The sequence below is a fragment of the Pristiophorus japonicus genome, chromosome 3, assembly GCF_044704955.1.
Source record: "Pristiophorus japonicus isolate sPriJap1 chromosome 3, sPriJap1.hap1, whole genome shotgun sequence".
NCBI lineage: Eukaryota > Metazoa > Chordata > Chondrichthyes > Pristiophoridae > Pristiophorus > Pristiophorus japonicus.
Window position 1 is genome coordinate 305500456 of NC_091979.1, and position 24762 is coordinate 305525217.

Here is a 24762-nt window from a genome sequence, read left to right on the forward strand (position 1 = left end):
CAGGCAGTGGAAAGAGCGTGCGGCAAACCAGTCCCACCCTCCCCTTCCCTCAACGACTATCTGTCCCACCTGTGACAGAGTCTGTGGTTCTCGTACTGGACTGTTCAGCCATTAAGAACTCATTTTAAGAGTGGAAGCAAGTCTTCCTCGATTCCGAGGGACTGCCTATTATGATGACGCCACAGCACAATGACGTTATTGAACACTGCACTCTTGTATGAAATAACCTTGGCCTTCAGTTCAATTATATCGTTCATACTGAAATGATCTCTGCCAAACATTGATGCGTAAGGTTAAAGGTCATCCGAGCCTCTTGTTGCGAAGCCACAAAACGTTTACAACATCTCTTGTTTGTAGGCTGGTCAAAATGGCAGTAAATAATTGTTAAACTGTGATTTAATACTGTCCAGCAACCACCATGCTACAAAGGAATGGGAAATAGCTAAATAATTGGCCATCTATTTGCTGCCTTCTATGTAAGGTTGGGTTGGGAGGGAGGTTCTATGAGATAACGTCGGTTGCCTAGGAGATCACTGGCATTGTCCCAGATATTGTTTATATCTTGTTAACCTATAACAAAACATCAGTCCAAGTCACTTTTAGTGACAGCCCTGTCTCACCTACTGTCTATTCAAATGGCAGCACTATATATATATATATTTATTAAAAAGTGACTTTGGAAATATAAGACTGATTATTCTGAAACCTCACTGACATTTTGTTTCGCTAGATTTGCTGAAGCAGGCTAATTATAAATCCAAAGACCTCACATCTATTGCTGCTTCTGTGTAAATCTCTTCCAGCTGAGGCTAATTTGTTGATTGCATGAGGTGATTATTTTGGCTCATGATGAGATCACTCAAACTCTGTCCTTTATTTTCTCCCCCATAGGTAAGTGAATTGGAACTATAAATGACAACGTTCTCTCTGTTATGTGAAGTGCAGGCTGCACTAGCTCGATCAAAACGTTCCAGGAAGTAAAGTGATCGGTGATGCAGTTACAGTAGCAATAATTGGAATAAATAGCTTGATGAAGATGGTAAGTGCATCTCTCAGTAAAAACACTGGAGCAAGAGTTGACATTCGCCAGTGCCATGATCTAAAAAGGAGACTCCAGCTACAGTATCATGCGTCTGTCTCAGTCAAAATAGCATAAGATTACAATGTCATTCTCATTTGGGCAGCGAGCACATTGTAATAGCTGGATATTGTTGCAGTTGGGTTCCGTCACTAGCATTTAATCTTTGTTGTTTGTTCTTCAAAACGTGAGTGGGTCCTTCAGTCCTCCAATGAGTTAATAAGCGCCAACCTGAACAGCAGAAACATAGGCTAAGTTCTCTGATCCTGCCCTCAGTGTGTGAGGGTTGAAGAGTTGGACAGTTAAAAGCCAACTCCAACCCAAGCTGGGAGTGTGGGATTGGTGAATTTACCTTTATTTTAGGTTAGGATTATGTACTTAGTAATTGTACTAAGGTATTTTAGTGTGAGCGATTGGAGCGACAACATTGTCTGGAGGTGGATTTTATATGGAATTTGAATAACTTGATCAGATTACAGTACCTTTTATTTCTAAGCCACATTACTTTTATGTCTGTTTTATTGGTTGCTTTAAATAAACCAACCAACATTTTGAAGTAAATATTCTTCAGTTCAATAGTAAGGTTGATGCCCCATTGTTTGAACGCCAATGCTGTAAATATCCAAATGGCCCAATGATTCAGTAGTGGGATGGCATTTGATCTACCTTTTAGCACAAGGCAGGTTTCCTGGGCACAGTGATTGGTTATTGGACTGGTTTTGTGCTCGTGTATCACTGCCACCATTTTGTCACCTTCCAAAATCAAGCTCAGACTATTAAGTGCTCACATTGTCATCATTACTTACCACTATTTGCTTGATTTCAAAGCAAGAGCTGCTGAATTAATAAGACCAGGCGTTGCCTTAATCATCCCTGTTCTATAGACTTTTGTACTGCACAACAAGATTAGTGTTTGAGCCTATTTGCCACCTGAAGTTGCACAGTTTCTGTACCGTTTGTGATGCTGCGTGACTCAGATCTGAAATAAAGAGGATGCTTTCAGAGTTACTCTGCAAGCAACAACTACTTCAGGGCTGCTGAGCTGATCAATTAATTGAAGGACATCTCTTCCCTTCAGACCACTGAACATTTCACTCCAGAGAAGGTGCAAAGGAAAATAGCCCAATGATATCGAGGCTAAGGTTAACTTGGCTGGGCCCCCAAGAGTTTACATACATACATACGGGCAGGAAAAGACCAGCTGGTCCATCATCCTGACCCACACCATGATGGCCGGAGCATCACGACAAAACACTTCCTCCCTCCCTCCCTCTTCCACCTGCCCCCACTCCACCCCACTTGCAGCCATGTTCCTTAAAACTTAAGAAAAACATAGCCTTCGAGGGAATATGATTGAATCTTTTAAAATGATAAAGAAATTGGACTCGGCCATAGTTTATCAGATTCTTCGAGATGGATAGGAATGGTAGGACGAGAGGGCGTGCCAATAAAACTTAGGCAAAGAGTTATGTTAGATTCCAGTAAGTATTTCTTTTTAATCTTTTTATTGTCCTCTGGAACAGACTACCACAAAGTTCGGTGGGTATGGATTCACTGCAATCATTTTAAAGGGAAGAAGGCCTTCCCAGTTATAGAGGGCAATTTGCTAGTTGGCTGGGATTCTCATGTGGTATGGTCTACTGTGGGTTGTTCCTGAATTGGCAGCATTTTCTTCACTTTTTTGCATCTCCCAGGAAGATTGTGGGGATTGGGGATGGGTCAATTATTGTATGTGGTTGCACCATGTCTGGGAGAGGCTGGCTGGATGGGCCAGTTGTCTTCTGTTGTTTTTATTCCATTTGTTTGTGTGCAATAGCAGTTGAACAGGCTCAGTTCATGTAACACATTGGCCTGGTGGGGCTCTGGGATTTTCCTGGAATGGGGATCCATGTGAGTGTAAAAGAGAGAGAGACAAATACGTTTAAAAGAAGTTGCTAAATTTGAGAAAAAAAAAACAAAGTTGTTTCAATGATCGCTTCTTTCCTAAAATGGTATAACACCCAGAACTGAACCCAGTACTCCAGATGTGGTCTAACTTGGGCTTTGTATAGCTGTAGCTATAGCGTAACTCTACCCCATTGTATTCTAGTCCTCTAGATATAAGGGCCAGCGTTCCATTAGATTTGATAATTTTCTGTATCTGTCCATGACATTTTAACGATCTATGTACATGGATCCCGAATTCTCATTGGAACTTTACTGTTTCTAGAAATTAACCACTTAGAAAGTACACTGATCTATCCTTTTTAGGTCCAAAGTAGATGACCTCACACTTGCCTATTTGGAAATCCATTTGCCACAGTTTTACCCATTCACTTAATCTGTTCATATCTCTGTTAATGTATGCTTCCATCTACACTGCTAACCGTGCCACCTACCTTTGTGTCATAGGGTTAGGCTTGTCGACTTTCTCTCGTACAATCATTGAGATTGGTCTGCTTAATGCAATTGGTCATGCTGTACATTTCCATTAGTTGCCTTTAAATTTATCTTTTGTTTCAATTTAGATTTAGATTTACCTCTTCGCTTCATTGCCATTCATTTTCCCCTTTTATTGCCATCTATTGGCCCCAAGTTTCCACATGATTTGCGCCTGATTTTTAGGAGCAACTGGTGGAGGACGGACTATCTTAGAAATCGCAATTCTCCACATTTTTTTTTCTGCAGTTCTAGTCAGTTAGAACAATTTCACTTTGGAACAGAATTTTTTCTTCAAAAGGGGGCATGTCCGGCCACTGACGCCTGATTTCAAAGTTTCCACAGTGAAAACGTACTCCAAACTAACTTAGAATGGAGCAAGTGAAGATTTTTGTAGAACTGAAAAAACTTTGTCTACACATTAAAAAATCAGGCGCAGATTACAAATTAGGCGTCCAGAACGAGGTGGGGAGGGGGGGGAAGGGGAAGTCATTAAATTCTACAATAAATCCTTATTTATACTTACACAAATATTATACAAATAAATCCAAACTGAATAAAAATTTATAAGCAAAGAAAAGATTAAATAAACCATATTCCTACCTGTGTGAAAGTGCTTCAGCCAGGGAGAATGCTGCAGGAAGCCTCACAAGTTGAGGCAGCCGTTCGTTCCCGACGGCAGGGGGGGGAGGAGGAAGCCATTCCCGACGGCGGGAGGGAGGGAGGGAGTGCGGGACCGACAGACCGCAGCGGTGGGGGAGGAAGCCGTTCCAGACGGTGGGCGGGGGGAGGAAGGAAGGAAGGAAGGGAGGGAGTGCGGGCCCAACCGACCGACCGAACGCAGCGGGGGGAGGGGGGGGGGGGGGGGGAGGAAGGGAGTGCGGGCCCGACCGACCGACCGAACGCAGCGGGGGGGCGGGGGGGGAGGAAGCCGTTCCAGACGGCGGGCGGGGGGGGGGGGGGGGGAAGGAGACAGTGAGAAGGCTGCAGGAAGCCTCCCAAGTTGAGCAGCCATTCCCGACGGCAGCGGGGGGAGGCCGTCGGTAAACAGCTGCCTCAACTTTCTGAGGCTTCCTGCAGCCTTCTCACTGCTGCAAGAAGCCTCGGTGCTGATCATGGAAGGGCAATGTGCTTTTATTAAAAAATGTTCAAAAATTAAACAGCTACAAAGAACTACAAAAATGGCCGAGTGCCAATGGTTCCTTCACACTGCGCGTGCGCGAACGCTCCAACGCGCACGCGCAGGGTTGCCGGCAGGAAAAAAAACTAATTTAAATGATACCCTCCCCCTCCCACTTACAAAATCGGCGCGAGTGTAGGCTCCGCCCCCTGGGCGCCGCGCCAAGCAGACATGGAGCTGCAGGGCGCTCCAGAATCGCGCGGTTTTTTTCCGGCGCCGTTTTCGGCGCGAAAAACAGGCGCCCAGCTCGGAGGGGCGCGCGTTTTGTAGCGTGTGGAAACTTGGGGCCAATATCTCCTCCCCTACCTTCTCCTCTCTCATTGCTATTCATTTCCTTCCCTTATTGACATCCATTGCTCCTTCAATAGTATCACATTCCTTCCCCCTGCCCCCACTTATCATCACCCATTCCCCCTACCCCTCCTACCCGAGTCCAACTTCTGACGGACCAGACTCCGGCTCCTCTTCGCTGTTGCTCCTGCTGCGAATGGTAGTGATTCTGCCAAGAATTCCTGCTTGCAGCACACATCAGCCAAAAGCAACACTAAGGAGAGAGGATCCCTGGTCTGGGCTATTAGCAGCCGGACTCATGGGGTTAGTGGGTCGAGGCGGGGGGGAGGGGAGAGGGAGCAGTGACAGTACTGAGGGATGCGAGCCCAAGTCGTGCTGATTTTTGTCAGCAAACACTTTCACCTGACCCGGGCCCCAAAAACGCTGACCATTGGTGTGAAATGCTGCCAGTTAGCATGAATGGTAAAGTTCCATGGATAACTGGCCCCTCCAGTACCTTTCCCAAGGGTTAGCCCTCAAACTGGAGTCCCTAAGTAGTAATTGTGAGAAGGAGTGAGTGCTGATTCTCACCCCCTTGGCACAAGGGTGTTGAAACGAACTATATCATAGCCTATTGCCACTTCAGCTGCAATCACCAGAGTTTATGCCACTGAACTGCATGCAATGTTTCCATGACAACAATGATATGTGCATTTTCTGCCCTCAGATCAAAAAAGAAAGTTTTGCAAAACACTTTTCTATGAAGCCTATGTTTCTTTCAGAGCTTGATAATTATTAGCTAATTGAAATGATAAATCACATGATGTGCAGCTTGTTGATGCAGTAAGTTCATGCTATAACCCGATTGGAGCCTTGTCGTTTTCTTACACACTGATGGATCGCAAAAGATGCATTTATCTCCTTTCAGAAGATTTAAATACTTTCGCCTCTTGCTGATGTAGTCACTCTCTGTCCAAGCCAATTGGGGCTAATGGTTTCTGTTGTGTATGGAGAAAGAGTCAGACTGAACACTGAGTTCAAAGTAAAGTGTGACCGTAGTCTTTTATTGTAGGTCTCCAGAGTGCCTCTCCAACCTGTGAAGCCGCCTTAAATACCTGTGCTCCTAAGGGAGTATGGGATCCCTTGGGACTCCGGGGAATGAGCCCTCTGGTGGCTATACAGAGTAAATACAAGTCCACATATATAACAGTTTCCATTATTGCTTTGCTTGACCTGCTCGTCTACAACTATTTTAGTTGTGAACATTAAACAAGTGTCCCCTGATTAAAGGCGGGGGGGGGGGGGGGGTCACACTCCAAAAACTTTTCAAGTGCCTCCTTGTTTTTTTTTGAGGGCACCAAAAACACAAATTATACAAGTGCCCCCTGGTTAAAAGTCCGGTGGGGGGGGGCATTAAAACCGACAAACATAGACAAATTAAACCTTAAACATAAAGGGTCTAATTAAAATTTGGTTGCCGGGGGTGATGATGCACTCCAGTCCCTCCGACGCCCACCTCTCGCGGAAAGCCACGAGCGTACCGGTGGACACCGCGTGCTCCATCTCCAGAGACACCCTGGCTCGGATGTAACCGTGGAAGAGAGGCAGGTAGTCAGGCTGAACAACCCCCTCGACCGCCCGCTGCCTGAACTGGCTGATGGCACCCCCCTACTCTACTACATCTTGTGGTTTCTCTTTCCTTGACAAGCTAATTGACTTTTTTTAAGTGGATGAAGATTCTAATTTATTGCTATTTCCTGCTGGAAACAGGCACAGAAAGACATTATTTATTTATCTATCTGACTAACTAATTAAAGGTCTTGCACTCGAGGTGCGTCACAGCTTAAAATAACTGCCACACTCTACTGATTGGCTTAAATAATTAGTATACATAATTAGTAGATAAACAATCTGGTTTGTTCAAATATCTGATTGTTGCAAATAAGTACCAATCCGAAAGAAGAAACTTAACACTAAACAAACCAATCAAATTATTCTACTTTTTTCAATGTCGTTTCAGCAGTTATCCATTGCAATAAATGCCCCTTATAATTAAATTGATAACATAAATGCATTAAAATTACATAATTTCCTATATTACAACAGTGACTACACTTTGAAAAGGCTGTAAAGCGCTTTGGGACATCCGGTGGTCATGAAAGGCGCTATATAAATACCAGTCTTTTTTTCTTTTATAATCTAAATAGGAAACTGGGTGGCATGGTGTGCTAGACACTGACTTTTCTCCTCCTCCAGGGCCTTGTTCAAATCCAGCTCAGACTGATGGTGCAAGAGTCTTCTCTTGTCTGTAGTTTCACTTCCTGTTCAGCACCTCCCAGGTACCACAGACTGAGCTCACAAACTGTGGCCCAAATCTCCGCTCATTCATTCTGTGGTGCCACTGCATATCATCTATCCAGATGTCCAGTTTCCGAATTATGTTAAGCACTGTAATTGTTGCAAAATGCGAATAATATTTTGCTAACCCATGCCGATCCTTCTTCTCAAGCAGGACAAGTCCATCTGATAAAAGGTTTCTTTTGCGGAGCCCATGTTTTGTGGATTTTAAAGCGATGCTTATACGACCTTGAACTGTGAGCCCATGCTTGGGGCATTATATATGGCTCTAAACCCTGACCCTAAACACGGTTAGCGTACAGAATAGGCAGAGCTTTGTTAAAACAGTGATTGGGAAAAGCATCCTTTCAAGGACGGCCTATTTGTATTGTGAGCGTCTTTCAAACTCATTCTTAAAGCCACTTTGCCTCACTACCTTTCCCTTCCTTCAAAAGGCTGTTAATGCTGGGTGACAATTGAAGCTTTCAAGACCATGGTTAGTAGATTTACTAGCTCAATTTTCCCCAGTTATCTACACCATTTTTTTGGCGCGTGCTGCTTTTTTTGGCTTAAATTAAAATATCCAAGTTTCCCCAAAGTTTCTACAACAGCATAACTCAGTTATTTACGATTTTTTTAGGTTGTGTTTTTTTTGCGTCATAACCGTAACCTGATGTCTGCGCCAGTTTTTCCACATTGCAGCAAGTTTGGCCAACTTAGATTTTTCTTAGGACGGCGTATGTGACCACTTCCAAAAAAACATTCTGGGCATTTAAGAAAAACCAGCGCACATTAAAAAATCGGCGCAGAAAGACGCTATTGTTTTTATGCAAAGTTTTGGAGGGAGTCAAGATTATTGCATCATGAAGCTTAATTTTTTTCAAACTTAAAACCAAGAAAATGGAAGTCGAATGCAATTCTTTAATTTTAGATTTTTTTCAAAGTGCCATGCCACCACCGAACGTCTCCTCACCAGGGTCGGAGCGTCGGCCGGCAGAATCGCTCCCTTGCCTGGACACGGGGGCTCAGCTTCAAAAGAAGGGGGGCGGGGCGGGTGGTGTTTGCCAAGCCCCTGTGTCCGGGCGAGGAAGCAATTCTGCCGGCCGCACCCTCGAGCCTGGTGATGAAACGTTCGGTCGGTGGTGGGGTGCTACTTTGAAAAAAATCTATAATTAAAGAATTGCATTAGACTTCGTTGCCCCAATTGTCCTCATTGAATGCCTAGCTTCCCGTTCTTAGCAAGCCTATTGCGCATGCACAGACCAGGGTGTGCTGCATACGAGGACGTCGACCTTGAGAGAAGCTTTAACTTCTTGTCCTGCTGTTTTGAGCTTCTTGCAAAGGTACAATTTAATTATGGGGGAAATATTGACGATGCTATACCTCGTGCAAGCCTTCTGCATGATGGTGCTGTGGAGGTGACGATTGATTCGACGACATCACATGAGGAGTCTCAGCCCAGAGTGTCATGTATGTATGCATGGCGCCACTGTCGGAGGTGATTGGGCTCTACGCACATGTGTGCAGCCCAGGTATAAAAGGCAAGTCATCATATAATGTAATCACTTCGGGCCCGAATAAAGCAGAGCCAGGTTTGTACCTGTGTTAGTTTACAGTATTCAGTCGATCGAGTTATTACATACATAACACATAGGATGATGGGCAGAAGGCCTTATCCACATCTGGTATATTGAGGCAGGCGTTCATACCTGCACCTGAATGATGCGGACTGTATGAGAAGGCTGCGTTTCCGCAAAGAAGTTGTAACCAAGATCTGTGAGTTAGTAAAAGCAGACCTGCAACCTGGAAGCTTCAGGAGGACTGCTTTGTCAGTTGAAGTGAAGATTATAGCTGCACTTTCATTCTAAGCATCTGGATCATTCCAGGCCACAACTGGGGATGTGTGCGCGGTTTCTCAACATGCAACACATATCTGCACTGTGTGCCCGGAGGAATGATTACATAAAGTTCCTCATGACCGCCCAGGCAATGTGTGACGGGGTTGTGGGCTTCTCCAGGATTGCTGGCTTCCCAAAGGTACAGGGCTGAATTGATTGTATCCACATTGCCTTGCGAGCACCTTGAGAAAATTCAGAGATATACAGGAACAGAAAAGGCTCCCACTCCATTAATGTGCAGCTTGTGTGTGATGACATGCAACGCATCATGTCAGTTGATGCGAGATACCCTGGGAGCACCCATGATGCATTCATCCTACGCGAGAGCGCTATATCTGCCATGTTTCAGCAGCAGCCAGAAGAGCAGAGCAGGGCTGGCTGCTGGGAGACAAATGGTATGACCTCACCACATGGCGACCCTACACGTAACCCGGACGGAAGCTGACCGGGAATACAACATGTCGCACATTGTGACGCGCAGCATAATAGAGAGGACCATTGGCATCTTGAAACAGCGTTTTCGATGCCTGGACCATTCCGGAGGCTACTTGCTATATATCCCTGAGATTGTCGGTCAGTTCAATGTTGTGTGCTGTATAACTTAGCCATCATGAGGCAGCAGCAGCTGGTAGTAGAAGACCCACCTGAGGTGATGGTGGCTTACGATGAGAAGGAAGATGCAGATGAGGATGAGGAGGAGGATGAGGAAGCCATGCAACTACCTGAACCCGGAGCACGACGGCAGAGGAGGGCAGGCCGTCATACCCCTTTAACGATTGCTCGAGCCTTGTGCCAGCAGCTCATCCATGAACGCTTTGCTGCCTGAAGGTTCAGCGGCAACTATTCCACATGGACCATGTTTACTGTTTGGACCTGTTCTGTGGTGTTGTGTTGTGTTAATGGAAATGATTCAGTTATAATTTAAAATATATTTTATTCAAAAGTTGAACACTTTGTACTTAACTTTAATAAAAATATTCTTGTATCAAACTTTAAAGTTTTCAGTTAAGATTACTTACAAACTTTTAACCTTGTAAATTTACATAATTTACAAAAATGTTTAATTTGTGATCAGTAACAACAATAATAATAACAGCAGCAAAGAAAAGCTGCACCCATCTCTTCTCCATCTTATTCTCTGGTAGGTAACAAGCTTCTTATTTCGAGCATCTCGGGTAATGTACACTTCTTGATGGGGGGCGTGGGCAGGCAGTAATGTGGAAGGCCCGGCTTGGGCCTCTTCAGAGGCTGGTCTGGGGATTGGAGTGGGAGTGGCAGTTGATTCCGTCAATTGCCGCAGGATCTGGGATGCAGCAGCGACCGACAACATTCCCTCCCTCATGTGCCCGGACAGTGTTCTCATTTCTCGTGAGAGTGTTGTTACTTTTCCTGACAGTCTCGATACCTCATCACCCACCCCACTGATGGTATCCAGGAGCAATCGTGTAAGGTCAGTGCTCTCTGCACTCATTGCCATCATCTGAACCACATCTGTTCGAACCTGCACCTCAGGAGAGCGCTGTCGAGCTCTCCTTCCCTCCTCACCCTGGGTGTGGCTCACTGCATCCCACTGGGATCCGCAGCCTCGGACTGTGGGGCCCTGGGTGTGCCTCGCTGCATCCCACTGGAATCCCAGCCTCGGACTGTGAGAAACCATGGAATGTCCCAACACTCATACCACTCAGGAAAGGGCCACCTCTGGGTGGCACCTGCACCTTCTCCTGAATGAGTACAACAGTGGGGGTTTCATCCATCCCCTCCCCCTGCCCCTGCTCCTGCCCCTCATCCCCATGCTCTTGGTCTGGAAGGTGGGATTGGATGATGTGGTGTCCCTGCACCTTGCCACAAATTCACACGAGGCATGTGTAGCAGACACGGTTACTCTGTGACCTGAACCTTTATTCCCAGGACCAAGGAGTGCTGACCCTGGGTGGGACCTCCCCTTTTATACCTGGAAACCCAGGTGAGAGTGTTTCCTGCAAGTTCACCCCCTGTGGTCAGGGTGTGCATTTCTAGGGTATGAGTACAGTGTACAGGAGTTGCATGAAGGTTACAGTTACAGACAAGACAGAAGATGTTCTCCTCTTCAGGCCCGTTCGCATCTGAATCATCTTCTGCATCGGCTTCAGCCTCATAAGGTTTGGCCTCAAGTTCTGCAAAATATAACAGAACAGAAAAATGGTTAGCAGCAGAGGAGGGAGCAAGGTGGCATGAGTAGGCACACACAGCACAGATAGCAGGCTCATTTGAAGGACCACGATGAATTATGCCACCGAAGCGTAGGAGACTGTCATGCATGTATGCTTGAGGTTACTAGCCACCAGGGGGGGGGGCGCCACTGTCAGAGGGCATTGGGCTGTACGCACATGAGTGCGGGCCAGGTATATATAGCAAGCCACCATGTAATACGTGCACTTTGGGGCCTGAATAAATCTATCGAGTTATTACATACATAAGAGACATCCCCATGAACTGAAGCATGACTAGCCCGCGCAGTACTTAACATTTAGCAAAGCCAGACTGTGGAATTTGCAGGACTAACCCTCTCCCTCGAGTGTGCGTCCAGCTTGTGCAGTGGTGATTGCTTTTCTCCAGGTAGGACCCATCAAAGCAGCGACCCTGTCTTCCAAGGGTGTCAGTGGGTGCAGATTTGCCGGGCCTCCTCCTGTTTGAGTTCTCTCTCTTTTACATAGAAACATAGAAAATAGGTGCAGGAGTAGGCCATTCGGCCCTTCTAGCCTGCGCCACCATTCAATGAGTTCATGGCTGAACATGCAACTTCAGTACCCCATTCCTGCTTTCTCGCCATACCCCTTGATCCCCCTAGTAGTAAGGACTTCATCTAACTCCTTTTTGAATATATTTCGTGAATTGGCCTCAACAACTTTCTGTGGTAGAGAATTCCACAGGTTCACCACTCTCTGGGTGAAGAAATTCCTCCTCATCTCGGTCCTAAATGGCTTACCCCTTATCCTTAGACTGTGACCTCTGGTTCTGGACTTCCCCAACATTGGGAACATTCTTCCTACATCTAACCTGTCTAAACCCATCAGAATTTTAAACATTTCTATGAGGTCCCCTCTCATTCTTCTGAAATCCAGTGAATACAAGCCCAGTTGATCCAGTCTTTCTTGATAGGTCAGTCCCGCCATCCCGGGAATCAGTCTGGTGAACCTTCGCTGCACTCCCTCAACAGCAAGAATGTCCTTCCTCAGGTTAGGAGACCAAAACTGTACACAATACTCCAGGTGTGGCCTCACCAAGGCCCTGTACAACTGTAGCAACACCTCCCTGCCCCTGTACTCAAATCCCCTCGCTATGAAGGCCAACATGCCATTTGCTTTCTTAACCGCCTGCTGTACCTGCATGCCAACCTTCAATGACTGATGTACCATGACACCCAGGTCTCATTGCACCTCCCCTTTTCCTAATCTGTCACCATTCAGATAATAGTCTGTCTCTGTTTTTACCACCAAAGTGGATAACCTCACATTTATCCACATTATACTTCATCTGCCATGCATTTGCCCACTCACCTAACCTATCCAAGTCGCTCTGCAGCCTCATAACATCCTCCTCGCAGCTCACACTGCCACCCAACTTAGTGTCATCCACAAATTTGGAGATACTACATTTAATCCCCTCGTCTAAATCATTAATGTACAGTGTAAAAAGCTGGGGCCCCAGCACAGAACCTTGCGGTACCCCACTAGTCACTGCCTGCCATTCTGAAAAGTCCCCATTTACTCCTACTCTTTGCTTCCTGTCTGACAACCAGTTCTCAATCCATGTCAGCACACTACCCCCAATCCCATGTGCTTTAACTTTGCACATTAATCTCTTGTGTGGGACCTTGTCGAAAGCTTTCTGAAAGTCCAAATATACCACATCAACTGGTTCTCCCTTGTCCACTCTACGGAAAACATCCTCAAAAAATCCCAGAAGATTTGTCAAGCATGATTTCCCTTTCACAAATCCATTTTGACTTGGACCTATCATGTCGCCTCTTTCCAAATGCACTGCTATGACATCCTTAATAATTGATTCCATCATTTTACCCACTACAGATGTCAGGCTGACCGGTCTATAATTCCCTGTTTTCTCTCTCCCTCCTTTTTTAAAAAGTGGGGTTACATTGGCTACCCTCCACTCGATAGGAACTGATCCAGAGTCAATGGAATGTTGGAAAATGACTGTCAATGCATCCGCTATTTCCAAGGCCACCTCCTTAAGTACTCTGGGATGCAGTCCATCAGGCCCTGGGGATTTATCGGCCTTCAATCCCATCAATTTCCCCAACACAATTTCCCGACTAATAAGGATTTCCCTCAGTTCCTCCTCCTTACTCGACCCTCTGACCCCTTTTATATCCGGAAGGTTGTTTGTGTCCTCCATAGTGAATACCGAACCAAAGTACTTGTTCAATTGGTCCGCCATTTCTTTGTTCCCCGTTATGACTTCCCCTGATTCTGACTGCAGGGGATCTACGTTTGTCTTTTCTAACCTTTTTCTCTTTACATATCTATAGAAACTTTTGCAATCCGTCTTAATGTTCCCTGCAAGCTTCTTCTCGTACTCTATTTTCCCTGCCCTAATCAAACCCTTTGTCGTCCTCTGCTGAGTTCTAAATTTCTCCCAGTCCCCGGGTTCACTGCTATTTCTGGCCAATTTGTATGCCACTTCCTTGGCTTTAATACTATCCCTGATTTCCCTTGATAGCCACGGTTGAGCCACCTTCCCTTTTTTATTTTTACGCCAGACAGGAATGTACAATTGTTGTAGTTCATCCATGCGGTCGCTAAATGTCTGCCATTGCCCATCCACAGTCAACCCCTTAAGTATCATTCGCCAATCTATCCTAGCCAATTCACGCCTCATACCTTCAAAGTTAGCCGCCTTTAAGTTCTGGACCATGGTCTCTGAATTAACTGTTTCATTCTCCATCCTAATGCAGAATTCCACCATATTATGGCCACTCTTCCCCAAGGGACCTTGCACAACGAGATTGCTAATTAATCCTCTCTCATTACACAACACCCAGTCAAAGATGGCCTCCCCCCCTAGTTGGTTCCTCGACATATTCGTCTAGAAAACCATCCTTTATGCACTCCAGGAAATCCTCCTCCACCGTATTGCTTCCAGTTTGGTTAGCCCAATCTATGTGCATACTAAAGTCACCCATTATAACTGCTGCACCTTTATTGCATGCACCTGTAATTTCCTGTTTGATGCCCTCCCCAACATCACTACTACTGTTTGGAGGTCTGTACAACTCCCACTAACGTTTTTTGCCCTTTGGTGTTCTGCAGCTCTACCCATATAGATTCCACATCATCCAAGCTAATGTCCTTCCGAACTATTGCATCAATATCCTCTTTAACCAGCAATGCTACCCCACCTCCTTTTCCTTTTATTCTATCCTTCCTGAATGTTGAATACCCCTGGATGTTGAGTTCCCAGCCCTGTAATCCCAATCACATCATATTTGTTAACATCTATTTGCACAGTTAATTCATCCACCTTATTACGGATACTCCTTGCATTAAGACAAAAAGCCTTCAGGCTTGTTTTCTTAACACCCTTTGTCCTTTTAGAATTTTGCTGTACAGTGGCCCTTTTTGTTCTTTGCCTTGGGTTTCTCTGCCCTCCACTTTTCCTCATCTCCTTTCTGTCTTTTGCTTTTGTCTCCTTTTTGTTTCCCTCTGTCTCCCTGCATTGGTTCCCATCCCCCTGCCACATTAGTTTAACTCCTCCCCAACAGCACTAGCAAACACTCCCCCTAGGACATTGGTTCCGGTCCTGCCCAGGTGCAGACCGTCCACTTTGTACTGGTCCCACCTCCCCCAGAACCGGTTCCAATGCCCCAGGAATTTGAATCCCTCCCTGCTGCACCACTGCTCAAGCCACGTATTCATCTGCGCTATCCTGCGATTCCTACTCTGACTAGCACGTGGCACTGGTAGCAATCCCGAGATTACTACTTTTGAGGTCCTACTTTTTAATTTAGCTCCTAGCTCCTTAAATTCGTTTCATAGGACCTCATCCCTTTTTTTTACCTATGTCGTTGGTACCAATGTGCACCACGACAACTGGCTGTTCTCCCTCCCTTTTTAGAATGTCCTGCACCCGCTCCGAGACATCCTTGACCCTTGCACCAGGGAGGCAACATACCATCCTGGAGTCTCGGTTGCGGCCGCAGAAACGCCTATCTATTCCCCTTACAATTGAATCCCCTATCACTATCACTCTCCCACTCTTTTTCCTGCCCTCCTGTGCAACAGAGCCAGCCACGGTGCCATGAACTTGCCTGCTGCTGCCCTCCCCTGATGAGTCATCTCCCCCCCCCCCCCCCCACCCCACCCAACAGTACCCAAAGCAGTGTATCTGTTTTGCAGGGGGATGACCACAGGGGACCCCAGCACTACCTTCCTTGCACTACTCTTTCTGCTGGTCTTCCATTCCCTATCTGGCTGTGGACCCTTTCCCTGCGGTACGACCAACTCGCTACATGTGCTACTCACGTCATTCTCAGCATCGTGGATGCTCCAGAGTGAATCCACCCTCAGCTCCAACTCCGCAACGCGGTCCGTCAGGAGCTGGAGGCGGATACACTTACCGCACACGTAGTCGTCAGGAACACTGGTGTCGTCCCTGAGTTCCCACATGGTACAGGAGGAGCATAACATGTGACCGAGCTGTCCTGCCATGACTTAACCCTTAGATAAGCAACAACAATGCTAAAGTTGACTCACTGTTATAGAAGAGAAAAAAGAAAAACTACTCATCAATCACCAGCCACTCACTTACCCCCTTGGCTGTGACGTCACCTTTCTGTTTCTTTCTACTTTTTTGCCTTCTCCCTGTAGCTGCACAAGTACGCCTCACCAATGGACCTCCTCGACGCTGGGCCCCGGACTCGCTGCTGTGCCTTTTATAGGCCTCACCAACAGACCTCCTCGACGCTGCTCCCGACTGCCGCCGACGCTGGGCCCCGGACTCCCTGCTGTGCCTTTTATAGGCCTCACCAACGGACCTCCTCGACGCTGCTCCTGACTGCTGCCGACGCCCTTTTTGTTGTGTGCCACCTTCCTCTGCAAAGATGAAAATGTAACTTTTTGGAGAGGATGTCTTTCTGCTGGGTGGGACATATACAGATGGTCACATTTACAATTGCAATTCCAGTGAATAAATGAAAATATTACTTACACTAACTACTTGACCAAGGTCCTGCCACTTTTTTGCACTGGCCTCCGGACCTCGGGTGGTCACCATTGCACAATAATCTTCTGTAAGTTGGTTCCAGCGTTTCTTCTTTTCTTTTGGTGAAACTTTTATATGACCTCTGCTGGTGTCCAGCTCGTGCCATCTGGCCTCAATTCCAGTAACTCATGCCTTCCCTTCATCCTGTGAGAAATTCTTGGTCCTTGAGCCGCATTGCATATTGCATTGTAGCTCCGATTTTTCCACTGAGAATTAAAGTTCTCTCACACAACTGGCTGTTTAAAAATGGCCGAACGCAGACCGGAAGCTGTACTGGGCATCCCCGCCCATAGCAGTCACATAAAAAAAACGTCTTTTTTCCCCCCCCCACGTACACAGAAATGGGGGCGGGGGGGGGGGGGGGCATTGTTTTTTCGGTGCAGACATTAGGCTCCACCCCCCGAAGCTAAAGGGCAGGCTGCGCGGTGCCAGTTTCAAAAAATAGAACGTGGAAACTTGCAAGTTATTTTTTTGGAGTAGTCGGAGCCAAAAAAAAAAGGGCGTGACTCTTACAATACACCAAAAAATGGCATTGGGGAAAATTGAGCGCATCATGAGAAATCCAACATTCTTGCAAATGGAGTCATTTAAAAGGTGTCTTGGCGCTGCATTTTCTCAAATGAGTGCATTGGAACAGTGCTGTAGTGGTCATGTCACTGACTAGTAATCCAGAGGCTGGGATTAATAATTCAGAGAATGTGGGTTCAGTTCCTACCATGGCAGTTTGAGACTTTGAATTCAGTTTTAAAAATCTGGACATATAATTAGTAAAAGCGAGCATGATGTTGTCGTAAAAACCCAACTGGTTCAGTAATGTCCTTTTGGGAAGGAAAATTGCCGTTCTTCCCCGACTTTGCCTATATGAGAATTAATTTTTTTAAAGAAATTTGTATAGCACCTTTGATGACCACCGGATGTCTCAAAGCACTTGACAGCCAATAAAGTACTTTTGGAGTGTAGTCACTGTTGTAATGTGGGAAACACGGCAAATGCAGTAGCCAATTTGTGCACAGCAAGCTCCCACAAACGGGCAATGTGATAATGAACAGATAATCTGTTTCGTTATGTTGATTGAGGGATAAATATTGGCCAGGACACCAGGGATAACTCCCCTGCTTTTCTTCAAAATAGTGCCATGGGATCTTTTACGCCCATCTGAGAGAGTAGACGGGGCCTCAGTTTATTGTCTCATCCGAAAAATGGCACCTCCGACAGTGCAGCGCTCCCTCAGTACTGCACTGGAGTGTCAGCCTGGAGTGGAACTTGATCCCACAACCTGCTGACTCCGAGGTGAATGTGCTCGCCACTGAGCCACAGCTGACACTAAATTTTTTAAAAAATGACTCTCTGCAAAATCTTAATTCACTCAATCCTTCGGTAATTGTATAATTGCACTTGGTGCCTGACCATTAACAGGCCGTAGTTCACTGCAGATCTGATTCACTTAATCTTTATTGGCTGTTATGGAAGCAAGCACAATTAGTGAAATCATTTGGACGTGACCTTGATTAAATTTATAATTTAACGAGACAGGCTTTTCCAATCAAGCCTCAAGAGAATCAATCCAGGCAAATGCTGGGGCTGCATATGGCCCCTTGGCCACTGCACTGCAGTGTGTGTCAGAGCAATGAGACTGATCTTCAAATTCTTTGTTGGCAGAATATTTCTTGAAGCTGCGCAGATTGGAATGGGTATATTTAACACTAATCGAAATTAAATATATTGATTCCCTTTTAGTGTTTGTGGAAGATGCTTTCCCTTCATTATATTACATATTATTTTAATATAAGTCAACTTCTGTTTAAGAATATTTATTTTGTTGCAGTTTTGGAACATAAAGCAATTTATCAAAAAAAATGCCCTGTTGAAAATATGGATACTAGCATAACTTAACAACTTGACATTGCAGAAGAATTTCTAGGAAAGCCATTTGTGAAATTAAATTTACTGCCTTTCCAAAATCTACAAGAGAAGTTATAAAGTATTTAGTAGGAACAAAAGCCTCTCGAGCCTGTTGCGCCATTTCATTTGCTCATGTCTGCTCTGACAACAATCTATCAATCTCATTTTTCAATTGACCCCCAGCCCCAACAGCTTTTCGGGGCAGAGCGTTCCAGATTTCCACTACCCTTTGCGTGAAGAAATACTCTTGACATCACTCCTCAATGGCACACTCTAATTTTAAGGTTATGCTTTCCTCCTCCCAGAGGAAATAATTTCTATCTACCCTATCATCATTAATCATCTTAATTACATTTACATGTGCAATATATCAAGATATTCATATTAATTCTGATCGAGATCCACAGTGCGATATTTTGTAGCTTACAATGTAATAAGGTTTTGGGATCTATTGCTTAGGACTCATGACTACTGTGGTTCTTAATGTATTTGCAAATAGGTCTTTATCAACAGTATCCAGTATGTAGATTGGTCGTCGCATTAAATGTGAATTTAATGCACCACCTTTTGGCTAAATGAGGTACTAACCGACAACAAAAAGATTCTGAAGCCATGTCCCATCTTCTCACACGTGATTTAATGCACATTTCATAACCTATATAGAATATTAGATTTTACCCTGAAACATATGAACTTTTATTGTTCATCGTAAATAATTGACAAGCATACGTAAATGAAAAATTCTAAAATGATCAGATTTAATATCGTAGTCTGTGGCATGAAGCATCCTACATTTTGTAATCTAGAACATTAATATTGTATATTTACAGTCCTAGCAGTATATTGTTGAGGTTCTCAACATATATTATGGGCCCAAGTTTCCACACGATAAAAAACGGGCGCTCCTCCGAGCTGGGCGCCCGTTTTTCACGCCAAAAACGGCGCCGGAAAAAAAACTCGCGATTCTGGAGCGCCCTGCAGCTCCATGTCTGCTTGGCGTGGCGCCCAGGGGGGCGGAGCCTACACTCGCGCCGATTTTGTAAGTGGGAGGGGGCGGGTACTATTTAAATTAGTTTTTTTCCTGCCAGCAATGCTGCGCGTGCGCGTTGGAGCGTTCGCGCACGCGCAGTGTGAAGGAAACATTGGCACTCGGCCATTTTTGTAGTTCTTTGTAGCTGTTTAATTTTTGAACATTTTTTAATAAAAGCACATTGCCATCAGCACGTCAGCACTGAGGCTTCCTGCAGCAGTGAGAAGGCTGCAGGAAGCCTCAGAAAGTTGAGGCAGCCGTTTCCCTACCCCCCCCCCCCCCCCCCGCGGGAACGAACGGCTGCCTCCTTCCCCCCTCCTGCAGCATTCTCTGTGCCTGAAGCACTTTCACACAGGGAGGAAGATGGTTTATTTAATCTTTTCTTTGCTTATAAATGTTTATTCAGGTTGGATTTATTTGTATAATATTTGTAGAAGTATAAATAAGGATTTATTATAGAATTTAATGACTTCCTTTCCCCCCCCACCTCGTTCCCGACGCCTAATTTGTAACCTGCGCCTGATTTTTTAATGTGTAGACAAGGTTTTTTCAGTTCTACAAAAATCTTCACTTGCTCCATTCTAAGTTAGTTTGGAGTACGTTTTCACTGTGGAAATTTTCAAATCAGGCGTCAGTGGCCGGACACGCCCCCTTTTGAAGAAAAAATTCTGTTCCAAAGTGGAACTGTTCTACCTGACTAGAACTGCAGAAAAAAAAATGTGGAGAATTGCGATTTCTAAGGTGGTCCGTTCTCCACCAGTTGCTCCTAAAAATCAGGTGCAAATCATGTGGAAACTTGGGCCCATAGACTGGCCTTAACATTTTTATGGCTGGTGTGATTTGGAATTTCTGTTTCAGTACTGAATTATTTTCATGTGTCAATATGGCATGCAGTTATTCTGTGTGTTGATAATTCCCTTTCCCACCCCTGTAAGCTGCTATTTTTTTTCTCCCATAATCATGTAATTCGCTGACTCATCTGATCTGCTCTGCTTTGCAACCTCATAAACTACCACTAGGTGGAGTCCAAGATCAATTTGGTTCGATTTGCCTTCCAATTGATCCCAGTCTGCTGCTGAGAAAGTGGCTGGCTGTGGTTTGGGAACTTGCAATTGCTGCAATTTTTCAATTACACTGTGCACCGAATATTATGGGGCATTTTCCGTTGATGTGAAGTGGTTTTGGATGCAATGGCGCAAAAAAAATATGTAACTCAAGGACCGAATGGATTGCCGACTAATCCCGAATGCGCGAAATGTCTCGGCTAACGTTGCAAAGATTCAAGATGAAGCTTAAATTGCACAACCTGGGAACTTTGCTTTGCACTGGACGGGAGTAATATCGTAACTGATTCTGCATCCTACTAGAGTCAGATTATCTCTGGTAGTTGATTGCTTCATGATTGCCCCCACTTTCCAGAGTTAAACGGGAGTCACCATGCCATTATGTATGTGTGTCATCTTGGGGGCGGGGAAAGCAGGAGAGGAGTTTTTGCACAACTGAAAGGTGGAGGTAGCGGATTCAGAAGTAACTTTCAAAAGGGAATTTGATCAATACATGAAACGACAAAGGGCTAGAAATTGGCCAGCTTTGCGGCTGTTTTTTTGGCAATATTTCGCTTTTTTTGACGTTAAAAGGTGCTCGCCTAAATTGGCCAAAGTTGTGCGTTGGCGATTTTGAAATACCGCTGAAAAGCGGACCGCCATTGTGCAACGCTTAAAAAAAAATATATCGCTTTAAATTGGCCGTTCGGTGCACCCAGGTTCTGCATGAAAAAAACGCCCGAGAAAAGCCTGCATTGCAGCCCCAGAAACAGCGGTACGTATGAAAACCTGCAAAACAGCTAAGTTAAAGTTTTATTTTTTTATTCTTTTGCAACGATTACTTAGTTAAGGGTCTTGTAAATATTTTCTGAACTTTGATTTTTTGTTTTTGCAATTTTTTTGTCTTTTTTTTTTCCCCCCCCTTCCCAGGGTCTGTCCTTTTAGCAGTAATCGGCCTCGGACTAAAGTTGGCGAGGACCACGGTTTCCACCGAGAATCCTCGTGTAACGCCGATTTTTACCGTCGTGCGCATTTTGTTGCCAATTTTACCCCTTTAAAAAAACAGCGGTATTTGTAACGGTATTTTTGCGCAAAAATGCCCCCAAAATACCGTTACTGCCAAAAGACCAATTTCTAGCCCAAAATTTGCAGGCTTATGAGGAAAGAGCAGGGCAGTGGGACTGATTCGTTAACTCTTTCAAAGAGCCAACACAAGTGCATGTTGGCCGAATGGTCTCATTCTGTGCTGGATGATTCTGTGATTCGATATCTCGTATCATAGCCTGTAATTAAGAGTTTAAATATGAAAATCTTTTATATCCTGCATGAATTCTTTTTTCTTAACATCTTAAAGGTTGGAGGCAAAAAGTGACTTGAGAGCGATAAAATATGTCATCTGGGGGCAATTACTTTATGCAAATTTACACTTACAAATATGCCATTACCAGCCGATGGTATAAGATTATTCTAATTGCTAACCACATGTATTGCAGTAAGATGAACAGAACGTACCAGTGTTGAGTGTACTGGTCCTATAATGTTCAGGAGATTTAATGTTATTAACAAATCTGTTTGATCACTTCTTTTCAAAAGTGTAATATATGCAAGATAAATAATTCATATCATGGTTCACAGTGCTCATAGATTTTTTTAAACTACACATTTACTTTAAATATATACTTACTTTTTGTTTGGTTTGCATTAATTTATTTTTCTTATTATTTTCATTATATATTCTTCAGTTTTTGCCTTCAATAATAAGGATTAATAACTAAAAATATGAAATGTTTTTATGAAATAAACTGGAATGTGTTAAACTGCATACCAAGACTTTGACTGCATTTCTTCCTGGGTCATTGGGAATGTACTTTTATTAAATCATCATCATCATAGGCAGTCCCTCGGAATCGAGGAAGACTTGCTTCCACTCTTAACATGAGTTCTTAGGTGGCTGTACAGCCCAATACGAGAACCAGTATCTGTCACAGATGTTACAAATAGTCCTGGAGGGAAGGGTTGGGTAGGACTGGTTTGCTGCACGCTCTTTACGCTGCCTGCGTTTGATTTCTGCATGCTCTCGGCGACGAGACTCGAGCAGCTCGATGCCCTCCCGGATGCACTTCCTCTACTTATGGCAGTCTTTGGCCAGGGACTCCCAGATGTCAGTGGGGATGTTGCACTTTATCAGGGAGGCTTTGAAGGTGTGCTTGTAAAGTTTCCACTGCCCACCATTGGCTCATTTGCCATGAAGGAGTTCCGAGTAGAGCGCTTGCTTTGGGAGTCACGTGTCTGGCATGTGAATGATGTGGCCTGTATTAAAACCACAGCAGCAGATGCATTAAGTTTTTGGATTCTTGCTCTTGTACTTTCTGTCAAACACCACTCTTGCAATTGAGTCCTTGCTCCTTATGAACTGGAATGAGCCTTTAGAAAAGCTCAATATCTGGTAATGTAGCAAGCCCAAGATTCAAATAGAAACCCTTTTCATTATATTTAACTTACTGGATACAAGCCGCCTTGTAATCTCCCAGACCCCTCAAAGCAATAGAATAAACATATTGGTCCAGAAATTCCTCTGGGGGTCTTCCCGCGGGCAATTGCCTCCTTGCTGGAGATTTTTTATGAAAGTATCTGGTGGTCTAGGAGGTGCCCTGGATTCCGATGGGGAGGCCTTCTCTTCCCGTGCTGCGAAACGCGCTCCCATTCCACGCCGAAGATGCTGACACGTGTAACTACTCAGCCAATCAGGTAAGTATTTCACAGGTTCCCATTAATAGCATTGAGACTCGTGTATCTATGAGTTCTCAGTGCTATTAATGGGAACAAAACCAAACACACACAATAATAAAAAATAACAAACAGACCACACATATTTAAAATTAATTGACATTAAAGTTGTTATGCCTCAAAAATAAAATATTTTCCCGATTTTAAAAGTTTTTAAAATTATGGTTAAAAATAAACTTACCGTAGTGGGGAGGGTCTCAGCAATAAACTATGTATTTATAATTTTATTTTAATATGTTTTGATGTTTTAAAACACTTGCGCCTGTAAAAGTAGGCTATATGCCTGCTTTTTCAGGCGCAAGATTTTTGAGGCCATTTGCTGGGCAAGATATGGGTAAATAGCCTAATCTTGCCCGTACAAATTACATCGCTCCCGATCTGTCATCCTCGCTCTAGCTTGACAGATCGGAAAAGCTGGTTTTCAGTGCATGCGCATTGCGCGGTGAAAACTGGCTTTTCCGATGCCTTCCCGGGTCCGTAGAAACTTCGTTCGGGCCCGGGACGTCGGAATTTCTATCCTATTGTTGGACCATAGCATAAGCTGCAAAACAGGTTTATTAATAGTAATAGATATTGCAATATTCAAATACAATAGATTTCGAATATATTTAGTCGTCTTTGAATGTAAAAATAACACAGAAATGAATCTTTGCCAATCTTAATTAAACTGAAGGGGAAACATTGGTATAGGGATACAGCAATACATACACAACAAGTAGGCCTTTGGGATTGGGTAAAAACAGCCCCATCAGCTGCCTTAATTTCATCATCATAGGCAGTCCCTTGGAATCGAGGAAGACTTGCTTCCACTCTTAACATGAGTTCTTAGATGGCCGTACAGTCCAATACGAGAACCACAGTCTCTGTCACAGGTGGGGCAGATAGTCGTTGAGGGAAGGGGTGGGTGGGACTGGTTTGCCGCACGCTCTTTCCGCTGCCTGTGCATGATTTCTGCATGCTCTCGGCGATGAGACTCGAGGTGCTCAGCGCCCTCCCGGATGCAGTTCCTCGACTTCGGGCGGTCTTTGGCCAGGGACTCTCAGGTGTCAGTGGGGATGTTGCACTTTATCAGGGAGGCTTTGAGGGTGTCCTTATAACATTTCCCATCTTTGGCTCGTTTGCCATGAAGGAGTTCCGAGTAGAGCGCTTGCTTTGGGAGTCTCTTATCTGGCATGCGAACTATTTGGCCTGTCCAGCGGAGCTGATCAAGTGTGGTCAGTGCTTTGATGCTGGGGATGTTAGCCTGGTCGAGGACGCTAATGTTGGTGCGTCTGTCCTCCCAGGGGATTTGTAGGATCTTGCAGAGACATCGTTGGTGGTATTTCTCCAGCGACTTGAGGTGTCTACTGTACATGGTCCATGTTTCTGAGCCATACAGGAGGGCGGATATTACTACAGCCCTGAAGACCATGAGCTTGGTGGTAGGTTTGAAGGCCTGGTCTTCCAACAATCTTTTCCTCAGGCGGCCGAAGGCTGCACTGGCGCACTGGAGGCGTTGTTGGATCTCGTCGTCAATGCCTGCTCTTGTTGATAGGAGGCTCCCGAGATATGGGAAGTGG